Source organism: Heptranchias perlo, chromosome 20, assembly GCF_035084215.1.
Source record: "Heptranchias perlo isolate sHepPer1 chromosome 20, sHepPer1.hap1, whole genome shotgun sequence".
In the NCBI taxonomy this organism is placed as follows: domain Eukaryota; kingdom Metazoa; phylum Chordata; class Chondrichthyes; order Hexanchiformes; family Hexanchidae; genus Heptranchias; species Heptranchias perlo.
Window position 1 is genome coordinate 6069199 of NC_090344.1, and position 23478 is coordinate 6092676.

A 23478-nucleotide genomic window follows, 5' to 3' on the forward strand; every position below is an offset into this window, starting at 1 on the left:
CCACGGTTTTGGCCATTCATTTATTATATTAATGTCTCTCTGGAATGTTATGCTTTCATCTGCACTGCTCACAACGCTGCTCATTTTGGAGCCATCCACAAACTTCGATATGTCGTTCTCGAACCCGTCATCTAATATTAATGAGAACGCCTGAACTGGGGGAATTCACATTCAGCATCAATCTCTTCATCATCCAGAGACATTTTATTTACTTTACATGTGTTGCGCCTTGGAAAACTCAGCACTCTGTCTTCTGGAGCTCAAACATGCTCTGCATGTAATTCAATCCTACCAACAGCAATACTGAGAAGATGTCAGAAGCCAATTGGTGTCTTTTCACTCAAAGTTGTGGAACAGCAAGGCTCATCCGGGATTTGAACGCGGAACTTCTCGGACTTTAATTAACTGAAGCCCCAAAGCGAGAATCATGCATTTGGATCAACCAGGCGCTGTTACTTGCTTTGTGCAGCCAGTGACAAGTTTCGTTGTCTTCCAAAGCCGATCGGCCATCCTTTCAGACCTCTTATGTGCATCCAATCTCGTTTTCCATTCCGGTGTGCACGAATATCAAGCTGTACACTAACTATTTCCTGTCGCCAATATTAGTTTCCCTTTACTAAATTGGTTTCGTCTGTGCGACTTTTATTATCAAGCAAGACGTTTCAGAATTAGTTGCTCTGAAACTACATTGCTTTGGAGGACACTGAGAGGTATCGATGAAAAGAGGGATCTTGGAGTGCATGTCCACAGATTCCTGAAGGTAAGAGGACACGTAGTTAAAGTGGTTAAAAAGGCATACAGGATACTCTCCTTTATTAGCTGACGCATAGAATGTAAGAGCATGGAGGTTATGGTAGAAATTTATAAAACAATGGTTCAGCCTCAGCAAGAAAGCAACATATAGTTGTGGTCACCACATTACAGGAAAGATGTGATTGCACTCAAGATGGTACAGAGGAGATTTACGACAATGTTGCCAGAACATGATAATTTTAGCTATGAGATTAGATTGGATAGGATGAGGTTGTTTGCTTTGGAGATGAGGAGGCTGTTGGCAGATTTTATTGAGGTGTATAAAATTATGACGGGCCGAGATTGAGTGGATAGCAAGGACCTATTTCCCTTAGCAGGGAGGTCAATAATCAGGGTACATCGATCTAAGGTAATTGGTAGAAGGATGAGAGGGGAGAGGAAGATTTTTTTCCCACCCAGTGGACGGTGGGGGTCAGGAAATTACTGCCCGAAAGGGTGGGAGATGCAGAAACCTTCATCGCATTGAAAAAATAAAAACTTCAATATGCATGTTAAGATCCGTTACTAAAAGTATTAGGTATCAAACGCTGGATAGTGAGATAAGGCTCGGTATCGATTTTTTCGGCCGGCACAAGCACGATGTGCAGAATGGTTTCCTTCTGTGGCCTAACTTTCTTTGATTCTATGATATGATTGCCGTCTGTCTCGGCATCGTGATAACATTCACTCTCCCATAAGTATACTTTAATCAAGTTGGTGCTTTGTTTCACTGTGAGAGCAGAGACATAAGTGTGTAATCATTTGTTACAGCAGCTGGGTTGCACCTTTATTTTCCTACCGTCTCAGTCCATTTTTTTACCCTCCTCTGCTGGTGTTGCAGGTTCGGTCAGCCTTCGCCGTTCAAGGAAGCCTGAGAAGTCCATCAGGGGTCACACAGAGAGACAAGAGACAGAGACAGGGAAAGATAGAGAGATGCATGCAAAGAAAATAAAGAGTATAAATGTCAGGTTTTGAAAACTAGCGGAATTTAAGTTACAGATTGGGAAATATTGCTTCTCGGTCTTGAAATCTTGGAAGAGAAGATTGGACGCCCAATTAAAAGTACCGGCCACGTTGAAGTATCTCTCATGCTGGGACAGAGGTAAATGCGGTCAATTAATTCCAATTTATGTATTTGAGCATTGAAGAGATCTTTAAACCGGAGCACTGCGAGCCGAATTCAAACCAAGGCAGGAAAACTCCATTGGGGTTTTGAGACAACAGCTTGAACCACTCGTCCATCGCAGCTGGAAACGGCATGTTCGTTCAGACAGGATTCCATTTAGAAACATACAAATTCTTCACAACCCAGCATTGGTGGTTCAGGGGTAGAATTCTCGCCTGCCACGCGGGAGACCCGGGTTCGATTCCCGGCCAATGCATGATCGTTTCGCATTCTGCACCAAGGAGGAACTTCGGAACAGGAGTTTGGTCTTTGATCCTTCCAGTCTGTTCCGTCACTCAATGAGTTGTGACCGAACTCCCTGCACCCGCTTTCCTCCCATGTCTCCAAATACCTTTGGTTAACAAAAATCTATAAATCACGGGTTTGAAATTAACAATTGAGCTCGCATCAACTGCCGTTTGTGGAAGAGATTTCCACACTTCCACCTCCCTTTGCTTGTAGAAGTGTGTCCTAACTTCACTCCTGAAAGTCCTGACTCTGATGTTTCGGCTCTGCCCCCAAGTCCTCGACAGCCCAACGAGCGGAAATAGTTTCTTTGTAACGACCCCATCAGTTCCTAATAATATCTTGATAATTTCGATCACATCAGCCTTTAATCTACTAAATTGCAGGGAATACAACCATCGTTTGTGTAATCTCTCCTCGTAATTTAACGCATCGGGCCCAGGCATCATTCTAGTAAATCTACACTGCACTCCCTCCAAGGACAGAATATCCTTCCTCAGGTGCGGTGCCCAGAACTGAACACAGCACTCCAGGTGTGGCCCAACCAGAGCTTTTTTGTAGCTGTAGAATAATGTCTATTCCCTTGTATTCTCGTCCTCTAAATATATAGGCCATCATTCCATTAGCCTTTTTGATTATTTCCTGTACCGGTCCATGACATGTTATTGATCTATGTACAGGGAAAACCGAAGTTCCTTTGGAACTCCACAGTTTCGAATTTTTCACCTTTTGTAAAGTATTCTGATCTATCTTTGTGAAGTCCAAAGTGGATGACCTCACACTTGCCAAAATTGAAATCCATTTGCCACGGTTTTGTCCATTCATTTATTATATTAATGTCTTTCTGGAATGTTATGCTTTCATCTACACTGCTTACATCGCTTCCCATTTTGGGTCCATCGGCAAACTTCGATATGTCGTTCTCTATCCCGTTATCCAATATCAATTAGACCGCCTGACCTTGGGGAAATTCACATTCAGCATCAATCTCTTCATCATCTTGAGACATTTTATTTACTTTACATGTGTTGCCCAGGCATAGAATGTAAGAGCAGTGAGGTTGTTCTTGAAATAAATATAACACTAGTTAGGCCACAGCTGGAGTATTGCATACAGTTGTGGTCACCACATTACAGGAAAGATGCGACTGCACGAGAAATCGTACAGATGTGATTTACGACGATGTTTAGAGGACTGGAGAATTTTAGCTATGAGAATAGATTGGATAGGCTGAGGGTGTTTTCTCTGGAACCGAGGAGGCTGAGTGGAGATTTAATTGAGGTGTACAAAATTATGACGGGCCTGGATAGAGTGGAAAGGAAGGACCTGTTTCACTTAGCAGGGAGGTCAATAAAAAGGGCGCATAGATTTAGGGTAATTGGTCGAGGATTAGAGTGGAGCAGAGGGGATTTTTTCCCACCCAGCGGGATGTGGGGGTCTGAAACTCACTGCCTGAGAGGGTGGGAGAAGCAGAAACCCTCATCGGATTTAAAAAGCACTTCAATATGCACTTGAAGAGCCATAACCGACAAGACTACGGACCAAACGCTGGTAAGTCGGGCAATGCTGGATACCTCTTTTCCGGCCGGTACAAACACGATCGGCGGAATGGCCTCCACTGGCGTAAATTTTTCAGAATGTCTGATTCTCTGATATGATTGCCGTCTGTCTCGGCATGGTGATAACATACACTCTACCATAAGAATACTTTAATCAAATTGGTAATTTGATTCACTGTGAGAGCGACGATACATAAATGTGTAGACATTGGCTGCAGCAGCTGGGTTGCACCTTTACTTTTCCTACCGTCTCAGTCTTTCTTTAATCTTCTCTGCTGGTGTTGCAGGTTCGATCAGCCGTCGCCGTTCCATTTCACGCTCAGGCCTACCCGCACTAGGTACTGTCATGGCCTGAACACGTCTTTCGTGTTCTCACAGAAAATGCCACTTTTGCTAGTAGCTTGTCTGGACTGGACTGCACTGAGCTGGGACACTGGAAGTATTCAATTAATGAAATCAGTACTTCAAACAGAAAAAAATCTTCACTCACTCATCCTGATACATTAGGGTCTCATTAGAAGCCTAAAAAGCCCATCAGGCAACAACACAAGAGACAGAGATAGGGAGAGAAAGAGAAATGCATGCAAAGAAAATAAAGGTTTTCAATAGAATCATACAATCATAAAATGGTTACAGAACAGAAGGAGGCTATTCGGCCCATCGAGCCCGTGCCGGGTCATTTCAAGAGCAATCCAGTTAGTCCCATTCCCCCGCTCCTTCCGGTCGCTCGATATTTTTATGCCTTCAAGTATTTATCGAATTCCTTTTTAAAACCCACGATTGAATCTGCTTCCACCATCCTTTCAGGCAGCGCATTCCAGATTATAAGTACTCGCTGGGTAAAGAAGTGTTTCCTCATGTCACCTTTTGTTCTTTTGCCAATCACCGTAAATCTGTGTCCTCTGGTTCTCGATCCTTCCGCCAATGGGAACAGGTTCTCTTTATTTACTTTATCTAAACCCTTCATGACTTTGAACACTTCTATCAAATCTCCTCTTCACGTTCTCTGCTCGAAGGAGAACAACCCCAGCACGGAGTAAATGCGATCAATCAGCTTCAATTCATTAATTTGAGCATTAAACAGCTCTTTAAACGTTACTGTGACATTATGGTAGCGTGGCCTCGCGGTCTAAAGTGTTCCATCAAATTTCTATGGAGGCGTGGGTTTGAATCCCACTGATGCTAGAATTTCTGGCAATGTTTATTTTGATCTATTCACAGAAAACCCGATTGTCGTGCGATGGAGCAGAGGATGTGAAAGAAGCTAAAAGTGAAATGCAGATATTATTTTCATCAAGGGGACAGGACACGTTTCCACAGGTAAGCGTCTCTCACCTTAAGATTCTTTCCAGCAGAGTGGGACAGTTGATCAGAGTGACCGGGCTCCAGCGGCGCAATCAGTCAGTGCGTCGTCCTTATATGACTGTACAGGGTCGGGAAATGGCGAGGTTGTTAGTTGAGTCTCACCTAGATAAACGAATCTTTTTCCTTGTGAACATTTCGAACGGAGCAAAAGGAATAATTGAGGTGTTCCAAAATGCATCAATTATTTGTCTCGCCACGTGGTTCCTCTTGTTGCAATAGCAGATGTGATATTTAGTGTTATCAGTTTACAGGAGGTAGACTGCGGAATTGGAGCCACGCACTATGATTTTGATCCATCTGTAAATTATGGGATTTAGCTTGAGCTTTAAACCAGCGCGTTCGACCGCTCAGCCACGATAATTTCCATCTTGCGATCTTCAGGAGCTACTTCTACAGCATAGAATTACTGCAAGCAAGAATTCAACCCCTGAAGCACCAATGCTTTCACGGCAGCCGGATGCATTTGTCCAGTTGGAAACCTGTCTGATGGAACATGCAGTCTGATAGAACCGGAAGTCCAGCAGATTGACTTTTGCGGTGAGCAGATGATGAGCCTCCTTCTTGAGAGTGTTTCGCCAATCCAGCTTAGAGTGGATTAAGCATTATAAATTCGGGTGGGACTGGAGCCACTTGTGTAAGATGAAGTGTAGGGGGTTGTTTCCCTTCCTTGAAGGGCATTAATGATCCTGTTGAGGTTTTGATGCAAAATTTCACTTCCCAGCGCCGAAATCACCGAACCCTGAGCTAAAATTCAACGATGGTGAGATTTGGACACACAACTTTTGCAGTGATTAGAAGAAGTCCCACGTGCTACCCATGGCGCCACAAATCGGCTATCGATTAGGTTATTTCACGTTACCCATATGCTGCTTTGGAACTTTTGCTGCGGTGCAGTAAGTGGTTCAAAAGCTCAGTGGAGATTCAAAGCAGCTCCTGAGAAAGAGACACAGCGACGGTTTGTGCAATGCATAGTCCTCTCTCTCTCTCCCATTTGCTCACTCTCGCTTTCCATCTTGAGCTCTCACTCTCCCCGTTTATCTCATGAGCGCTGGAATACCAAGGGGTGGAAGTTATGTTAAAGCTGCACAGAGCTCTGGCAAGACCCCATCTGGAGGACAGCATTCAATTCTGGGCACCCCACCTCAGGAAGGATCTATGAACCTGGATATTCGAGGGGCTGAATGGCCTACTCATGTTCCTATGTTCCAATAAATGAAAGAATAATTCAAGTATGGAGACCCGAATGTATCAGGATGAGTGAGTGAAGAATGTTTTCTGTTTGAAGTGCTGATTTCATTCATTGAATGCTCCCAGTGTCCCAGCTCAGTGCAGTCCAGTCCAGACAAGCTGCTCGCAAAAGTGGCATTTTCTGTGAGAACACGAAAGACGTGTTCAGGACATGACAGTACCGAGTGCGGATAGGCCTGCGCGTGAAATGGAAAATTGAGGTGAAATACTCCCACAAGCAGCGGGTGTCTCTGTTTCCATTTCCAAAATACACGCACGCACGGGCCGAATCGATGCAGCTCCTGGGAAATCTGTGAGGCGACGCAGGGCTGCCGTGGATCATTTGAAGCAACTGGCACACACAAGATTCGGCCCGTTTCACGTGGAATCTCCTGTTTCTGAATCTTCTTTCCTTCCTGCTTCCTCTGCACCTCCAGCTGCCAGTTGAATTAGATGCTTGATGCAAACACAGCGAATACATGAAACCCATCTTGACCTGGTCAGCAGGGAGAGGGAAAGGATGGTGCTGGCCATTGAGAAGGGATGGATTTTGCACATACCGGGAAAAATAGACGCAAAGGTCTCATCTCCCTGCTTCTTTGCTTTGCGGAATATCTTAGCATTCAGAGATGATCTCACTGCCCCCCAGGCCCATGATCCCCACTCGCACTCTCCTTCCAATCTCAAACACTTGGCTTAGGTTTGAAATTGTATATGTTTTCACACTGGGATTTAATTTGCAGAAAGCGATGCTGTGATAACCCGGGGCTATTGAGGAGATGCAGTGCAAGAAGATATATAAAGGGCTAATTATAATAATGACTGTTCTCACACTGTGAGCTACAGTTAAAGGCTGACAACATTTAAAGTCTCATGCAGCAGGTCCGGGCCCAAATCTTTCACGTGGCATCTCCTTCTGCTTCTGTCACTCCGTTTCCTCCACGGAGAGTTCATTTGGAATTCCTGTGCGGCTGCATTGCGCATTTTCCAGAACTGCTTCGAGCGCAATTCGCTCCAGTCCATCAATTGCAGATATTAGTTTCATTAAGGGGAGAGGACACCTTTTCACAGGCAAGGGCTGTTCATCCTATTGTTTTTCTGCCAGATTAGGGCAGATGATCAAAGTAACCGGATTGTGTGAACTGTCCGTACAGGTGCCTGGTGGGCTCGTGGTTATGATTCGGCGCTTACACTGATATAATTAATTACATGAAACCAAATAAACTCTACGAACAGAGGAATATTTCTGTAAACACCATTAACCAACCTATAACATTTTGTTGCAGACTGAAAGAAACCCTAACATGGTTACCGAGTGACACTCATAAGTTTAATAATGATTTGTTTTGTTTGTGAAACGCTTTTCCGACTGCATTTTAGGAGACTGTTTGGAAATGTTCAGTGTGTATGAGACCAGGAGTTTGGTGCAGCCGTTGTTAAATTGAACAGGAACAGCCAATTGTCGACCTATCAACACAGGAGAAGAAACTCGCCCCTGGAGGTACATCTGGAGCAAGTTCCAATATAATGAAAAAATTCTGCCCGGGATCGAATCGGGGGCTTTTTGCGTGTGAGGCAAACGTAATAATCGCGATAATACAGAAACCGCAACACGGTACGTATTTTTAAAAATGCTCAGTGTTTATCACACCAGTAACCTGGTGCAACCGCTGATCAATTTCACATTACCGGTGCTTTGTATCAAAAAGTGTTATTAATGGTAATAGTGGGACTGAGAAATGCTTAAACAACCGGCACTCTGTAAAACAGAACTCCAATTATCGGTTTAAATAAAATCCTGAACTGACAGAGCGGAGGGCAATTAAAGATTGAATTATATCGCAATTCACTGAATCCAAACAACGTTTAAAGAAGTGAATCTCTCAGGAGTAGGATTCCTGCGCTTTTGGTGAGGAAGTGTGGTTGGCTGCTGCTTTCGTCCCCTGCACTCCCAGAAGCGCGGTGGTGGTCAGTACCGATCGCCATCCATATGGATTTCGGATCCACAAGTTTCCTGTGGAGCTGGTGGCAGAACTGCAGCATCTGACTTCAGATCCGAAGACTAAGTGTTTGAATTACGTTGGGTCGCAGCATTTTCACTGCGGCTCAGGGCTCTGCGACTGATTTTATGTCGGGACAGTGTTTGAGGGATTGGCTGTTCAGCATTTGCGCAGTAAAGCAAAATTACATTTCATACATCAATGTTTTTTTTTCTGTTACTTTCTGTTTCGACCCTTTCCAGTTTTATATGGAAACAGATATCAGTATTTAAGGGATGTGCTGAGCAATGTTTGTGGAATCAGTGTAATTAAATTTGATACCTCAATGTTGTTTTTTCTGTAACTTTCTATTTACACCTTCTCCAGTTTTACATAGAAACAGGTATCAATGTTTGGAGGGTGTGGTGTGCAAAGTTTGTGTAATCAGCATAATTCAGTGTAATACAATGAATGGCTTTTTCTGTTACTTTCTATTGAGACCCTCTCCAGTTTTATATAGAAACAGGTCTCAATTTTTAAGGGCTGTGGTGTGCAATGTTTATGGAATCAGCGTAATTAAATTTGCTTATTTAGTCTATTCCGTCTCCAGCCCAAACTCTTGTCGTTAGATTTGTAACTTCACCGAATTCAAACTGGGATAAATCCACCGTCCAGCCACTCGGCAATCATAAATTTTAATTGAACTTTACTCTGGCCCAGAGTCACCCGCTGTAATCCAGTCTTTCTCGGGCACATTAACATCATAACCACTGGTTTAAAAGAGAAAACTGCCGTCCGTTTCACTGGAAGTGCAAGAGACAACTTTGTAGACACCGGCTCGTTGGACCTTCTCATTTCAACTCATCTCATTTTCAGCAAACCAGAACGTTACTGAAATAGAGGATGGTGAATAACAGCTCGGAAAATCAATGTTGTCTATCATTGGGTGACTGAGTCTTCCAACATACAGACATACAGACATTTCGGGGCAAGGGGAGTTTGAAGTTCAGAAATAACACAGCACAGATTTTCACTCGTGCAAGCTGCACACCCTTCATTTTGGAAAAGTAAACTGATGGTAAGACCGCTGTTACATTGATCACTACAAGCTGAAGCTTTCGCTCGGTGAATTAATGGTTCAGTGCGCAAGACGTCGTGTTTCTATAGCGCAATTGGTTCCTGTTAATTAATAATGGTTGGTGGTTCAATTCCACTCACAGAGGGTGACTGTTACCTTAGTATTCATTGTCTCGCATTGCCGGGTTTCTAAAGTGCTGCTATCAGCTGAGCACGGCTGATATTCCAACATTTCGCCTGCGGTCGGAGAGCAGACACACGAACAATAAATAAACAACCGAGATTGGCTTCAAGGTAATCAGAATTCTTCGTGACAGACCAGATCCGAAGAGAATGCTCACGGTTTGCCGGAGAGCTGTCTCGCTGTGACGTGGATATTTCTGCAGTGAGCGAGAGGCAAACTGTTTCCCATTTTTCCGTGATGAATGTCACTCCCCTTACTTTGGAAAAGTAAAATGGTATTCACATTCCGACAGGTTTCAGTTGATTTGTGAGGGATCATTAAAGGATCCTGCAGCGCTGCCTCCGTTAACAACAGCAGTTCTGAGCCGCATCTCAGAAGCAGCAACAATCCCATCAGTTTTTCGCTGTTCCCCAGCTCCCGGAGTGAGTGAGACCGTGACAACAGCGTCATTCAGGCCGCCTGTCCGGCCCTGCCCTCTCCAATCACCGGCTGCCGATGGAAAGCAGCGAATGCAGTCTCAGACCGAGCATTATTGCCCTTCCCTGGGAAACTGGATACCACGGCCCGACCAAACGTCCCCATACACCGAGCACAGGCAGAGGAAACTCCGGGGAGTTTATATACTGATCACTCGGCCTTCCAGCAGGATTTAGCGAGAATCAGAGAGAGTGAAACTGCCATTGGGCCTCACTGAGAAAATCGGGGTCAGTAAATTAGAGATTCTGGAGTCAGGATGAGCCAGCGGTTGAGGTCGCTGTATTCAGATCGCAGTTTCCCTGGTGTTGTGGTTTTGAATCCTCAATCTTCACAATCAGTCCTTTGCTTGTCCGAAATTCTTTCTTGTGCCTTAGGCTGGAGGTGTTTTTTTTTCTGCACAGTTGATTTGCTACTTCCAGAAAACCAACCCGACATCCGTCCCCGGCAGGTTTGTTTTTATTGGTTGTAAGAATGTGTAGTGTTTGGGGTCAGCAGAACACGGCCCGTGGAATCAATCCACTGTGACATTGACCAGTTGTTCCAATTCCTTTGCCACGAGACTCATCTGGCGAAATGGAAATCCAGATGTGGCTCATTGCAATTGCGATTATTAAATAAAAATGAGTCATGGACACGGCCTTTCGGCCTATGGTCTCAATACTCATATTCGCATGTGGACTTTAAACTTTTTGTGTGTTGTTGATAAAATGGTGAAAAGCAGAGAGCGAATGTTTTTGATCGTTGTGAGTCCTTTACTTCCTCGGTTACTGAATGGTGGGAGATGTTTGTTATGAAACAGACACATATGAAGTACACCTCACTGTATATTGTGCGCATGCAAGATGTTTTCTGTTAAAATTCGTTCATGTGACTGAGACAATGCCACCATAGCCACACCTGCGGCTAGTCAGCAATTTCTCTTGGACAACACTGACATAGAGGATGGCCGAGTGCACTGAGTCCGGACATTGATGCTTCAGGACTGTCAGGGTGGGATTCGATTTTCGTCTCTAACAAAATTTCCATAGCAACGGAACGAATGGCGGCTGCTGTTGCATAAACATCAGTCAAACAAACACACACTCTTTGTATCTACTCACTTGAGTTTGTACAAGAGTGGGGGGCACTAGTTAATGTACTTTAACTGAGGCGGCACTAGTTGGGGTTGTATGATAGAGTGGAGCAGCCGTTGCCCTTCTGTTTTACGAAGGTGGGAATCCAGACTACTTGTATCACAAGCACGGAAAATTTTTAACCAAGTCCTAAAATACCGCCTGTAAAATGAGAACGGGTGACAATTCAACACAGGGAAAACACAGCAAACTCATTTAAGTTTAGACTGTCACTTGTTAACCAAGGTGGAAAGCCAACAAAGTGGAGCATTGTTCAGGGATGTCCTGTTCATAATAGGCTGGAAAAAGCCAATCCGGCAAATTATTACCCCATCAGTCTGCACTCAATCATCAGCAAAGTGATGGAAGGTGTCGTCGACAGTGCTATCAAGCGGCACTTACTCACCAATAACCTGCTCACCGATGCTCAGTTTGGGTTTCGCCAGGACCACTCGGCGACAGACCTCATTGCAGCCTTGGTCCAAACCTGGACAAAAGAGCTAAATTCCGGAGGTGAGGTGAGAGCAACTGCCCTTGACATCAAGGCACCCTTTGACCGATGTGTCTTCAAGGAGCCCTAGGAAATTTGAAGTCAACGGGAATCAGGTGGAAAACTCTCCAGTGGCTGGAATCTTACCTGGCGCCAAGTAAGATGGTAGTGGTTGTTGGAGGCAAATCATCTCCGCCCCAGGACATCACTGCAGGAGTTCCTCAGGGCGGTGTCCGACGCCCAACCATCGTCAGCTGCTTTATCAATAGCCTTTCCTCCATCATAAGGTCAGAAATGGGGATGTTCGCTGATGATTGCACAGTGTACATTTCCATTCGCAATCACTCTACTAATGAAGCAGTACGTGCCCGCGTGCAGCAAAACCTGGACAACATTCAGCCTTGGGCTGATGAGTGGCAAGTAACATTCAAGTGCCAGGCAATGACCAACTCTAACAAGAGAAAACCTAACCAACTCCCCTTGACATTCAACGGCATTACCATCGCCGAATTCCCCGCCATCAACAGCCTGGGGGTCACCATTGACCAGAAACTTAACTGGACCAGCTACATAAATACTGTGGCGACAAGAGCAGGTCAGAGGCCGGGTATTGTGCGGCGAGTGACTCATCTCCTGACTCCCCAAAGTCTTTCTACTATCTACAATGTACAAGTCAGGAGTGTGACGGAATACCCTTCACTTGCCTGGATGTGTGCAGCTCCAGCTTCAATCAAGAAGCTCGACATCATCCAGGACAAAGCAGCCCGCTTGATTGGCACCCCATCCACCACCCTAAACATTCACCCCCTTCACCACCAGCGCACCGTGGCTGCAGTGTGTACCATCTACAGGATGCACTGCAGCAATTCGCCAAGGCTTCATCGACAACACCACCCAAATCCGCGACCTCTATCACCTAGAAAGTCAGGGGCATATGGCACATAGGAACAACACCACCTGCATGTTCCCCTCCAAGTCACACACCATCCTGCCTAGGAAATATATCGCCGTACCTTCATTGTCGCTGGGTCAAAATCCTGGAACTCCCTTCCTAACAGCACTGTGGGAGAACCTTCACCGCACGGACTTTAGCGGTTCAAGGAGCTGGATCACCACCACCTTCTCTAGCACAATTAGGGATGGCGAATAAATGCTGGCCTTGCCAGCGACGCTCAAATCTCATAGAATCGTAGAATGTTTACAGCACGGAAGGAGGCCATTCGGCTCCACTCAATCGTAATCCAGCTAGTCTCACTCTCCCGCCCTTTCCCTGTAGCCCTGCATTTTTTTTTCCTTTCAAGCACTTATCCAGTTGCCTTTGAATCTGCCTTCACCACCCCCTCAGGCAGTGCATTCCAGATCCTAACCATTCGCTATTTAAAAACGTTTTTCCTCATGTCACCTTTGGTTCTTTTGCCAATCACCTGAAATCTATGTCCTCTGGTTCTCGACCCTTCTACCATTGGGAACAGTTTCTCTCTATCTATTCTGTCTAGACCCATCATGATTTTGAATTCCTCTATCAAATCTCCCCGCAACCTTCTCTGTTCCAACGAGAACAACCCCAGCTTCTCCAGTCTGTCCAAGTAACTAAATTCCCTCATCCCTGCAATCATTCTAGTAAATCTCTCCTGCACCCTCTGTAAGGCCTTCACATCTTTCCTGAACTGCGGTGCACAGAACCGGACACAATACCATAGTTGTGGCCGAAACAGTGTTTTATAAAGGTTCATCATGACTTCCATACTTTTTTACTCGATGCCTCTATTTATGAAGTCCAGGATCCCGTATACCTTTTCAACCGCATTCTCAACCTGCTCTGAAGCCTTCAACGATTTGTGCACATAAACCACCAGATCTCTCTGGGCCTATACCCATTTTGGAGTTGCGCCCTTTAGTTTATATTGCCTCTCCTGGTTCTTCCTACCGAAATGTATCATGTCGCATTTTTTGTGTTAAATTTCATCTGCCACTTGTCCGCCCATGCCACAGGCCAATATATAACCTCTTGAAGTCTGTCACCATCCTTCACACTGTTCACGACCCTTCCAAGTTTTGTGTCATCTGCAAATTTTGAAATTGTGCCCTGTACAAGCAAGTCCAAGTCATTAATATAAATCAAGAAAAGCAGTGGTCTCAGCATTGACCCATGGGGAACACCATTGTACACCTCCCTCCAGTCCAAAAAACAACCAATCACCACTACTCTCTGCTTCCTGTCCCTTAGCCAATTCTGCATCCATGTTTCTACTGCCCCCTTTAATCCATGGACCTCAATCTTACTGATAAGACTACCGTGCGGCACTTTATCAAACACCTTTTGAAAGTCCATATGCACCGCATCAACTGAATTGCCTTCATCTACCCTCTCTGTTAACTCAACAAAAAACTCTATCATGTTAGTTAAACACGATTTGCCTTCAACAAACCCATGCCGGCTTTCCCTAATCAATCCACAGTCGTCCAAGCGTCTGTTAATTCTGTCCCGGATTATCGTTTCTAAAAGTTCCCCCACCATTGAGGTTTAACTGACTGGCATATCGATGCTGGCTTTATCCTTACAACCTTTTTTGAACAAGGATGTAACGTTTGCAATTCTCCAGTCCTCGAACACCACCCCCGTATCTGTGGCTGTTTGTAAGATTATGGTCAGTACCTCCTGCTATTTCCACCCTTCCTTCCCTCAGCAGCCGACGATGCATCCCATCCGGACCGGGTGACTTATCTACTTTAAGTACAGCGAGCCTTCCGAGTACCTCTTCTTTATCAATGTTTAGCCCATTCAGTATCTCAACTGTATTTACCTTCACTGAGACTCTGGCAGCATCTTCTTCCTTGGTAAAGACGTATACAATGTATTCATATAATATCTCTGCCATCCTCTCTGCCTCCATGAATAGCTCTCCTTTATGGTCCCTTATCAGAGTACGGCTCCTACTGCCCGTTTAATGTTTACATGCCAGTTTATGTTGGCCGCCAGTTTATTCTCACACTCTCTCTTTGCCCGTCATTTCCTTTTTCACTTCCCCTCTGAACTTTCCATATTCAGCCTGGTGAATGAATGAATGAAAAACATGCTGGATTTCCGTCAGTCTGAAACAGAAAGTTATTGGTTGATCAATGGCGATTTGAACAACTATTCGTCTTTTTACTGAGTTTAATGAGCTTTGCGAAATTAATACAACAAACTATTTTGTGAAACTTAATCCCCTGAATGGGACCCGGCCCCGTCTCCCAGCACTGAGAACATTTGAAGACGGCAACTATCTTCCGAGCATTTCGTATAACCGTTTGCACAGCAGAGTTTCCGTAGTGTAGTGGCTATCACGTTCGCCTCACACGCGAAAGGTCCCCGGTTCGAAACCGAGCGGAAACATTTTCAAAACGTCATCCACTAAAAATCAATAAATATGAAAACACGCAAGATTTCACTCTGTAGTGAAATATGAATAAAATACAGAACCGGTATATTTTCCTTTCTCTGTCCAGTTCTGCACACACTCAAACATTACACAGATACCGAAAATATATCTCCCTCACTTCAGTTTCCTGCCCTGCCTGTGCAGAAATCTCCTCTCAAACCAACTCATTGCGACTGGTTTTTGTTGATTTGTGAGAGATTTTTAAAGGACCCTGAAGAGCTGCCTCGGTTAATAACTATAGTTCTAAACAGCATGGCAACCGCGGCAACAAACACATCCGTTTTTCGAAGTTCGATGTTCCCCAGCTCCCGGATTGAGAGAGGCCACGACAGCAACGACATTCAGGCCGCCTGTCCGGCCCCGCTCCCTCCAATCACAGGTTGCTGGCGGAAGGCCGCAAATACCGCCTCAGACAGCGCAATACTGCCGATCCCTGGGAAACAATATACCACCGAAGCTTTGACAACACATCGCAGGCGTCATTTGTCCCGCAAACATAGATACTTGCCAGCTGTTTCAAAGTTTATTGCCTGAACAAGGATTTGATTTCTGCACACTCAAATCACGAGCCGCTTATAGAAATCTCAGAGTCTACCGACTGAGCGACCCAGGCTCAATATACGAAAAAGATCCATTGTACAAATTTATGGTAGGACTCTGAATTATCCTTCGTGAACGTCGAACTCAGTTGAAGATCCCTTTTATAAAATTCTCAGTAACGTGTTGAGGAGAATCCTTGTTTCTGTTGAACATGATGTAAGAAACATGGACAGTCAACTCGTGAGTTTACAATTCTTCTTGTTTGTGCCAAATGTCTTCTCATTCGTTAGCACCAATTAAAATAACACTTTATCCAGTGGCTCAAAAGCTAAACTTGCCCCACACGGGAGTTGGAAAAGGCCTCTCGACCTTTCATGTATTAACATCTGTAAGCTGAATAATTTCATCCGTTACACAGTGACACCAGGCAACAGATTTCCCTTCCAAATTTTCCCCACACGAAACTTCCAACCGATGAATATCCGCTGAACGAAAAGAAGAATTGTGTGTTTGGTTCTTCAGATTTAAAGATTTCGTACCGGCGCCTTTGCCATATCAGCTGACGCTAATCGCCCCCTCTCCCCCTGTAAACAAGTAAACTCGCACCTACTGTTGTAAGACGGTAGGCCAGAGGAACCCAAGTGCCCACATGGGAACACTAAGAAGTAGATGCGTGACGGAACAGACCAGTTGTACCTTGAACTCCGGTCAAAATGTTCGGAGTAAAATGTTCGTCTGTTCTCGGTGAGGCTGAAACTCACAACCTGGGCATTTCTGAAACTGATAAAAGTGCCGCACGCTGACCGCTTGCGCTTCAAGAGCTTCGTGATCTTTCTCCAATTTCTCCAAGAAGCCTCCAATCAAGATGCACTTCGATAAATATCCGCAGTGGCCTTTAAAAGCCATGGAATCTGAAACAAAACCCCAGAAGATAAGAACTTTTAAATATATTATTATTAACTTAGGGACAATTTTTGATGGTACTTTAAGGAGGATTTGGGGAAAGTGTGAGACGAAACTGGGAAACTCTCCCTGGGATGTCGTTGATTGAAGAGATGGGAGTTATTTCATTTGAAAACCGAGGCTCGGAACTTTCTGATGGAGAAGTGTGACAGAAGATTGTGATTAGTGGCAGTTGCCGGTGAGATCGAGAGGAGACGGAGAAAAGTCAAAGTCACAGCTGTGACAGCTCAAGTGCTCCGCTTATCTGTAATATTTAAAAAGTAATGTAGACTACGGGGCAAACCGATTTGGTATCGCTTATCAAAAATATTAAAAGACACGGGGTCAAACGCGGATTTGTGAAGAGGGAATGGTTTTAACCCCCAAAGCGAAATCATTCCACATGAATCTGAAGTGTCTTGGGGAAAACAGCAGTGCGAACCGTTACGTTCGTGTCATGACTTGAAAGACCCACCAATTACCGACAGTATCTTTGAACGAGTTGTGCAGCAAAACCGCGATTGAAGCCGCTTTGCATTTGTCAAACGTGTAGGTGACGATATTGGGGTTGATAAAGGTCGATTTCAATTATTTGAAATATCACTATACGTCATGACCCGAAAATCGACTGTAAAATCGAGTTTTTCCTATCAGTCCTGAATTGAAGGGAAAGGCGCACCAATCAGATCAGGGAAACGAAGAGCAGAATAGGTGAATGAAACTTGCACGATTGAAAATCCCTGTTTATCGGAAGATTCAGTCCCCAGTGGTGGAGAGGATTGGTATTTCGAGCAGTTATTCACCAGCCTCAATTTCAGTAATTTCCCGTTGCTGACAATGAGATGAGTCGAAATGAGCAGGTACAACGAGCCAGTCTGTAACACAGGCCAATGTCTCAGTGCAGCTCATTACCCAGTCACTGGGCTCCATTATAGCCGCTCCTGTCAGCAACACACAAAGAGAAATTGTAAATCTGAAACAGAAAGAGATAATGTATAAAACTTTATATCTACCACCAGGTTTTCCCTATTTTCGGCTTTTAAAACAATCTGTTTCACAGTTTGTCAAACCCGAAACAGCCTCTGGGATTTGCCGATTGTAATTTCAATGGAAATTGCGACCGTCACTAATTATCGGAACAAATATACCCGCTGAGGTTTCGGGGTTGTTATTGGTTTATTTATATCAGTGAGTGACCGATTTTAAACGAGGTGAGGGTCTAAACATAAGGTAAAAGCCTGGGATAGACAAGAGATTCTTCAATGTATCAAGTTAAATTACACTGATTCCACCAACACTGCACATCACATCCCTTAAACATTGTTACCTGTTACTGTATAAAACTGGTGAGGGTGGAAATGGGAAATAACCGAAAAAAACCTTAATTGTATCAAACTTATTATTATTATTATACAAACAATGTACAGCCTATCCCTTAAAAAAGACTCAATGTAAAACCAGTCGCCAGTCCCAGACCCGCTGTGCCGGTTATGTGATTTGCATCCGATTCTGACTGACTTAGTATCAGACGCGCTCCCGTCAACAGTAAACGGACGGGGCCGGATCCATAAGTGAAAAATGAGGACCGACCTCCGCATAACCTGTCCTCATAATTTAACCATTTTAGCCCCGGTATCATTCTGGTGAATCTGCGCTGCACCCTCTGCAAGGCCAATATTTCATTCCTGAGAGGTGGTGCCCAGAACTGAATGCAATACTTTAAATGGGGTCTCAGCAGGGATTTCTATCTGTAACATACTTCCCCCCTTTGAATCCCGGTTTCCATGAAATAAAGGCCAACATGCCATGAGACATTTAAATTCATTTTTCTAACATTCCACTGTCTTTTAGCGATTTCTGTACTTGGACCCCTAAATCTCTCTGCTCCTCCACAGTTCCTAGATTCTCACCATTTAGAAAATACTCTGATCTATCTTACTTCAGTCCAAAGTAGATGAGCTCACACTTGCCCATTTTGAAAGTTTGAACAGACTGGGGCGCTTCTGTATAGAAAAGAGAAGGCTGAGGGGTGACCTGATATCGGACTTTAAGATTATGCAAGGGTTTGATAGGTTAGACGTAGATAAGGTGTTTGCACTTGTGAATGCGGGGACTCCAAATCATTGGGGCCATGATTATAAGGTAGTCACTATTTAATTCAATATGGCATTCAAGAGGAACACATTCACCCAGAGAGTGGTTAGAATGTGCAATTCGCTCCCACAAGGAGTAGTTTAGGCGAATAGCATGGATTCGTTGACGGCGAAGCTCGATAAACACATGGAGGAGAAAGGAATATAAGGGTCTGCACATACGGTTAGATGAGGAGGGGTTGGCGGAGGCTTGTCTGCAGCATAAACACCGGCATAATCTAGTTGGGCCGAATTGCCTGTTTCCGTGATGTACATTCTTTGTAATTCTATGTAACTCCATCTGCCGCAATTTTGCCAACTCACTTAATCTTTCAGTTTCCCTATGCTTCCATTTACAATATTCACTGTGACACCTAAATTGGTGTCAGCGACAAACGTGGATATAAGAACATAAGAACATAAGAAATAGGAGCAGGAGTCGGCCAATCGGCCCCTCCAGCCTGCTCCGCCATTCAATAAGATCATGGTTGATCTGATCCTAACCTCACATCTAAATTCATGTCCAATTTCCTGCCCGCTCACCATAACCCCTAATTCCCTTTACTTCTTGGAAACTGTCTATTTCTGTTTTAAATTTATTTAATGATGTAGCTTCCACAGCTTCCTGGGGCAGCAAATTCCACAGACCTACTACCCTCTGAGTGAAGAAGTTTCTCCTCCTCTCAGTTTTGAAAGAGCAGCCCCTTATTCTAAGATTATGCCACCGAGTTCTAGTTTCACCCATCCTTGGGAACATCCTTACCGCATCCACCCGATCAAGCCCCTTCACAATCTTATATGTTTCAATAAGATCGCCTCTCATTCTTCTGAACTCCAATGAGTAGAGTCCCAATCTACTCAACCTCTCCTCATATGTCCACCCCCTCATCCCCGGGATTAACCGAGTGAACCTTATTTGTACCGCCTCAAGAGCAAGTATGTCTTTTCTTCAGTATGGACACCAAAACTGTATGCAGTATTCCAGGTGCGGTCTCACCAATACCTTATATAACTGCAGCAATACCTACCTGTTTTTATATTCAATCCCCCTAGCAATAAAAGCCAACATTCCGTTGGCCTTCTTGATCACCTGCTGCACCTGCATACTAACTTTTTGACTTTCTTGCACGAGGACTCCCAGATCTCTTTGTACTGCAGTACTTTCTAGTTTCTCACCATTAAGATAATAACTTGCTTTCTGATTTTTTCTGCCAAAGTGCATAACCTCACATTTTCCAATATTGCATTGCATCTGCCAAATCTCCGCCCACTCACCCAGCCTGTTGATATCCCCTTGAAGGTTTTTTATGTCCTCCTCACTCTCTACTTTCCCTCCCATCTTTGTATCATCTGCAAACTTTGATGCGTTACACTCGGTCCCCTCCTCCAAATCGCCAGAATATGCGGCAGTCTATTCCGTCGTCTACGTCATTTATGCACCGGGTCTCTTCCTCCCACCTTCTAACCAACTCCCAACCCGTTTCGATAGGTTGCTTTAAATTCTACGCGCTCCCATTTATGTTAACAGTATCTTCTGTGGTACCTTATCGAATCCTTCTGGAATTCAATATTATATAACATCCATAGACACTCCATTATCTACCACGTTAGATATATCTTCAAAAAGTTCAACTCGCTTTGTTGGACTTGACTTTATAAATCCATGCTGGTTCTCTCTGATTACTTCATATTTATCCAAGTGCTCAGGCATTCCTTCCTTAATAACGAATACTGGTAACGTCCCCACCACGGACGTCAGACTAATGGGTCTATAATTTCCAACTTCATCTCTGCTACCCATCCTAAATAATGGAGTGACATTGACAATGTTTCAATCAAAGGACCAATTCCTGAATCAAGATATTTTGAACGATCATGACTAAAGCATGTACAATTTCCTCGCCTATTCCTCTTCGTCCCCTCGGGTGGTAACGATCAGGTCCTGGAGATTTGTCTATCTTTAATCTAATTATTTTCTCCATTGCCATTATTTTACTTGTACTGAATCCCCATGATTTATTTACAGTTGTCCTCGTGTCTCTGGTATGTTATCCTCATCCTTTTCTGTGAAGTAAATATTTAGCAATTCTGCTATTTCCTGATATTCAATTACAATATAACCTCCATCTGTCTTTAAAGGGCCCACATTACTCTTAGTCACCCTTCTTTCTCTTCATGTACTGGTAAAAATCTTGATTGTTGTCCTCATTTTCCCTCACAGGTTTTTCTCCTTTTCCCTGATGGTTCCTCTTCCGGTTTTTAGTTTCAGCACCGCAAGAAATAATACTTTGCAATAAAGTTCAGCTCATTAGTTCTTTACTGTCAGAGAGAGAATTGTCTGATCCCCTAATTTATTTAATGTAACAAACACAAGCACACATAATCATCGGTGTATCAATGCACTGATGGATGCACAAAGATAAACACAGCGAAAAAATGCAGGAAGTATCGGGATTCACAGGGAAACGGACAAGCGAAATCGACAAAATCAAACGGTCTGAACCCCGAACAGACAGTAACGTGTCGCTGATAGATGTTATTGAGAGGAGGTGTGAATAAGTTGTCACCAATTGGCGCTGTGGCTTAGCTGGTTAAAGCATCTGTCTAGTAAACAGGGGATCCTGGGTTCAACTCCCAGCAGTGCCTTATGCAACTTATTATTTTCACCTAATTTGTGGAATTAAGCGACAAAATAACACTGTGGTGTTTGGATTTGTTCAGGTTTCAGGCTGGAACAGATATCAAGATGACTGCTCAAAAACGCACTTTCATTATTCAGACAGACCTCTCATTGAATGTGTCTGTAACACGTTCTTGTTTCTGGTCTCGTTGGGGTCGGGGTATAATTCACGATTTGAAGTTTAAACCCGGAAGTCGTCCTAATTCTGACCGAGACTTGTGATCTTGACCAGCGGTGCAAACTTTTGCAAACTGGAAAATGAAAGTTCCCAAATCACTCCACCTGAATCCCCGGGCCCTGACGAAATATATCCCAGGCTGTTAATAGAAGAAAGGAAGGAAATAGCGGAGGCTCTGACCATCGTTTTCCAATCCTCCCTGGTTCCAGGTGTGATGCCGAAGGATTGGAGGACCGCTAAAGATGTACCGTTGTTTAAAAGGGAGAAAGAGATCGATCGAGTAATTACTGGCCAGTCAGAATAACCTCGGTCAGGCTGAAGGTATTCCATTAAATCTACACTGTACTTCCTCCACAGCCAATACTGGGAGGAGGGGACTCTTGACTGACAAGCCTCAGCTGCACCAGGAGAGCAAACTCACGCTCTCTCTTATTCCTGGGATGTGCTACTTTTGAAAAAAAAAGGTGAGTATCTCCATACCTTTAAACTCTCTGTCTCTCTGCACAGCATTGAAAGTGTATTGTCGGACGGTGTGAGTGTCTTTATACCTTTAAACTCTCTGTTTCACTGAACAGCATTGACAGTGGATTGTAGGACGGTGTGAGTGTCTTTATACCTTTAAACTCTCTGTTTCACTGAACAGCATTGACAGTGTATTGTAGGACGGTATGAATGGGATGAGGGTCTGTGGGGCGAAGTGTAGCCGATTGGGAGCAGCGCCCATTTGCGGGCTGAGTATTGCACGCTTGATTTTGTCTCTCCCTTCTATCTTTCTTTCTCTCTTTCTTCCTTTCACCTCCCTCTCTCCCATTCTTTCTTTCACTATCATTTCATTCCTCTTATTTCGTGCTTTTTCTTTCTGCGCCAGCACCTTTGTCTGTATCCTGTTTTTGTTCTCTCATGTGTCTCTGTTGGATGATCCAAAATTCAGTCCCGCCGCTGCCTCCAGCTTTTTCTTCGTTCCACAATCATGGTCTATTTCATTGAGACTTTCATGCGGCCTTGCCTACTCTAACATTCACTTTCACATTCTTACACCTTTAAGTTTGCACTGCATCGACCGCTGTTTCTCGGGGGCACATGTCCCGTTCGCATCAATGTTCATTTGTGCCTTGAAACCAGTCGATACATTTCGATCTGCTCCAGAGACAAGCTCAAAGAAAGCAGGGCTGGCATTCGGAAGGAGAGCGCATACTTTTCCGTGAAATTTCCATGGGGTATCTTGTGACACGGGGGATGTTAACTGAAGAACTGGGTTTTGTTTCCATGGTCGTTCGCGCTTTTCCCCGAGCAGTTGATTTGCGTTAGAGACGGGCGGCGCGATATAGCTGCGAAAGACGGATGAAAGCTGCACTTTTAGCAATCTGGGCGGTGCAGGAAAGTCGGAAATGTTCCGCTTGATCGTAATAGGTCTGTGGAAATGTCCGATTGTAAAGGAATGAGGTGAAATGAAAAGAGCGGCAATGGTGAAAAAGTGTCGATGACAGGAGGTTGGCCGTGAGCGAAAGGTCCTTTGAATGTTCGTCGCGGAGGAGATTTTGTTCCGAAACCGCAGACTTTCAGCGCGTGGGGAAAGTGAAGTTGGAGCTTTGTCCTTGGGTCAAATTGGGTGTTTTCAGGAAAACGGCCATTGTGAAATCACAAGAATGAAAACAGAAAATGCTGAAAACGCTGAGCAGGTCAGGCAGCGCCTGTGGAGAAAGAACCAGAGGTAATGTTTCAGCTTGATGACTTTTGTCATCCGAACTGAATGGTTTGCCGTGTGTGTGAGTAGCTTTGTTGTCCAAGATGCTGACTTCCATTTCTGAATTATGTAGGTGCGAATCGCACTGCTGCCAAAATTTGTAGAGCTTTTCATTTTGGCCGCCTCACCAAAAACCCTTCATTGGTAAGAAGTGCTTTTCCGCATTG

The 23478-nt window shown here is 44.3% G+C and overlaps 3 non-coding genes across 3 annotated transcripts; all 3 read left to right on the forward strand.

The window, feature by feature from the left end:
* The first annotated feature begins 2103 nt into the window (after positions 1 to 2103).
* On the forward strand, positions 2104 to 2174 carry trnag-gcc (transfer RNA glycine (anticodon GCC)). Its single transcript has one exon. It is a non-coding gene; the product is annotated as a tRNA-Gly (tRNA).
* A 12802-nt stretch (positions 2175 to 14976) lies between these two features.
* On the forward strand, positions 14977 to 15049 carry trnav-cac (transfer RNA valine (anticodon CAC)). Its single transcript has one exon. It is a non-coding gene; the product is annotated as a tRNA-Val (tRNA).
* Positions 15050 to 21281: 6232 nt separating this feature from the next.
* On the forward strand, positions 21282 to 21355 carry trnat-agu (transfer RNA threonine (anticodon AGU)). The gene has a single exon. It is a non-coding gene; the product is annotated as a tRNA-Thr (tRNA).
* The last annotated feature ends 2123 nt before the right edge of the window (positions 21356 to 23478 follow it).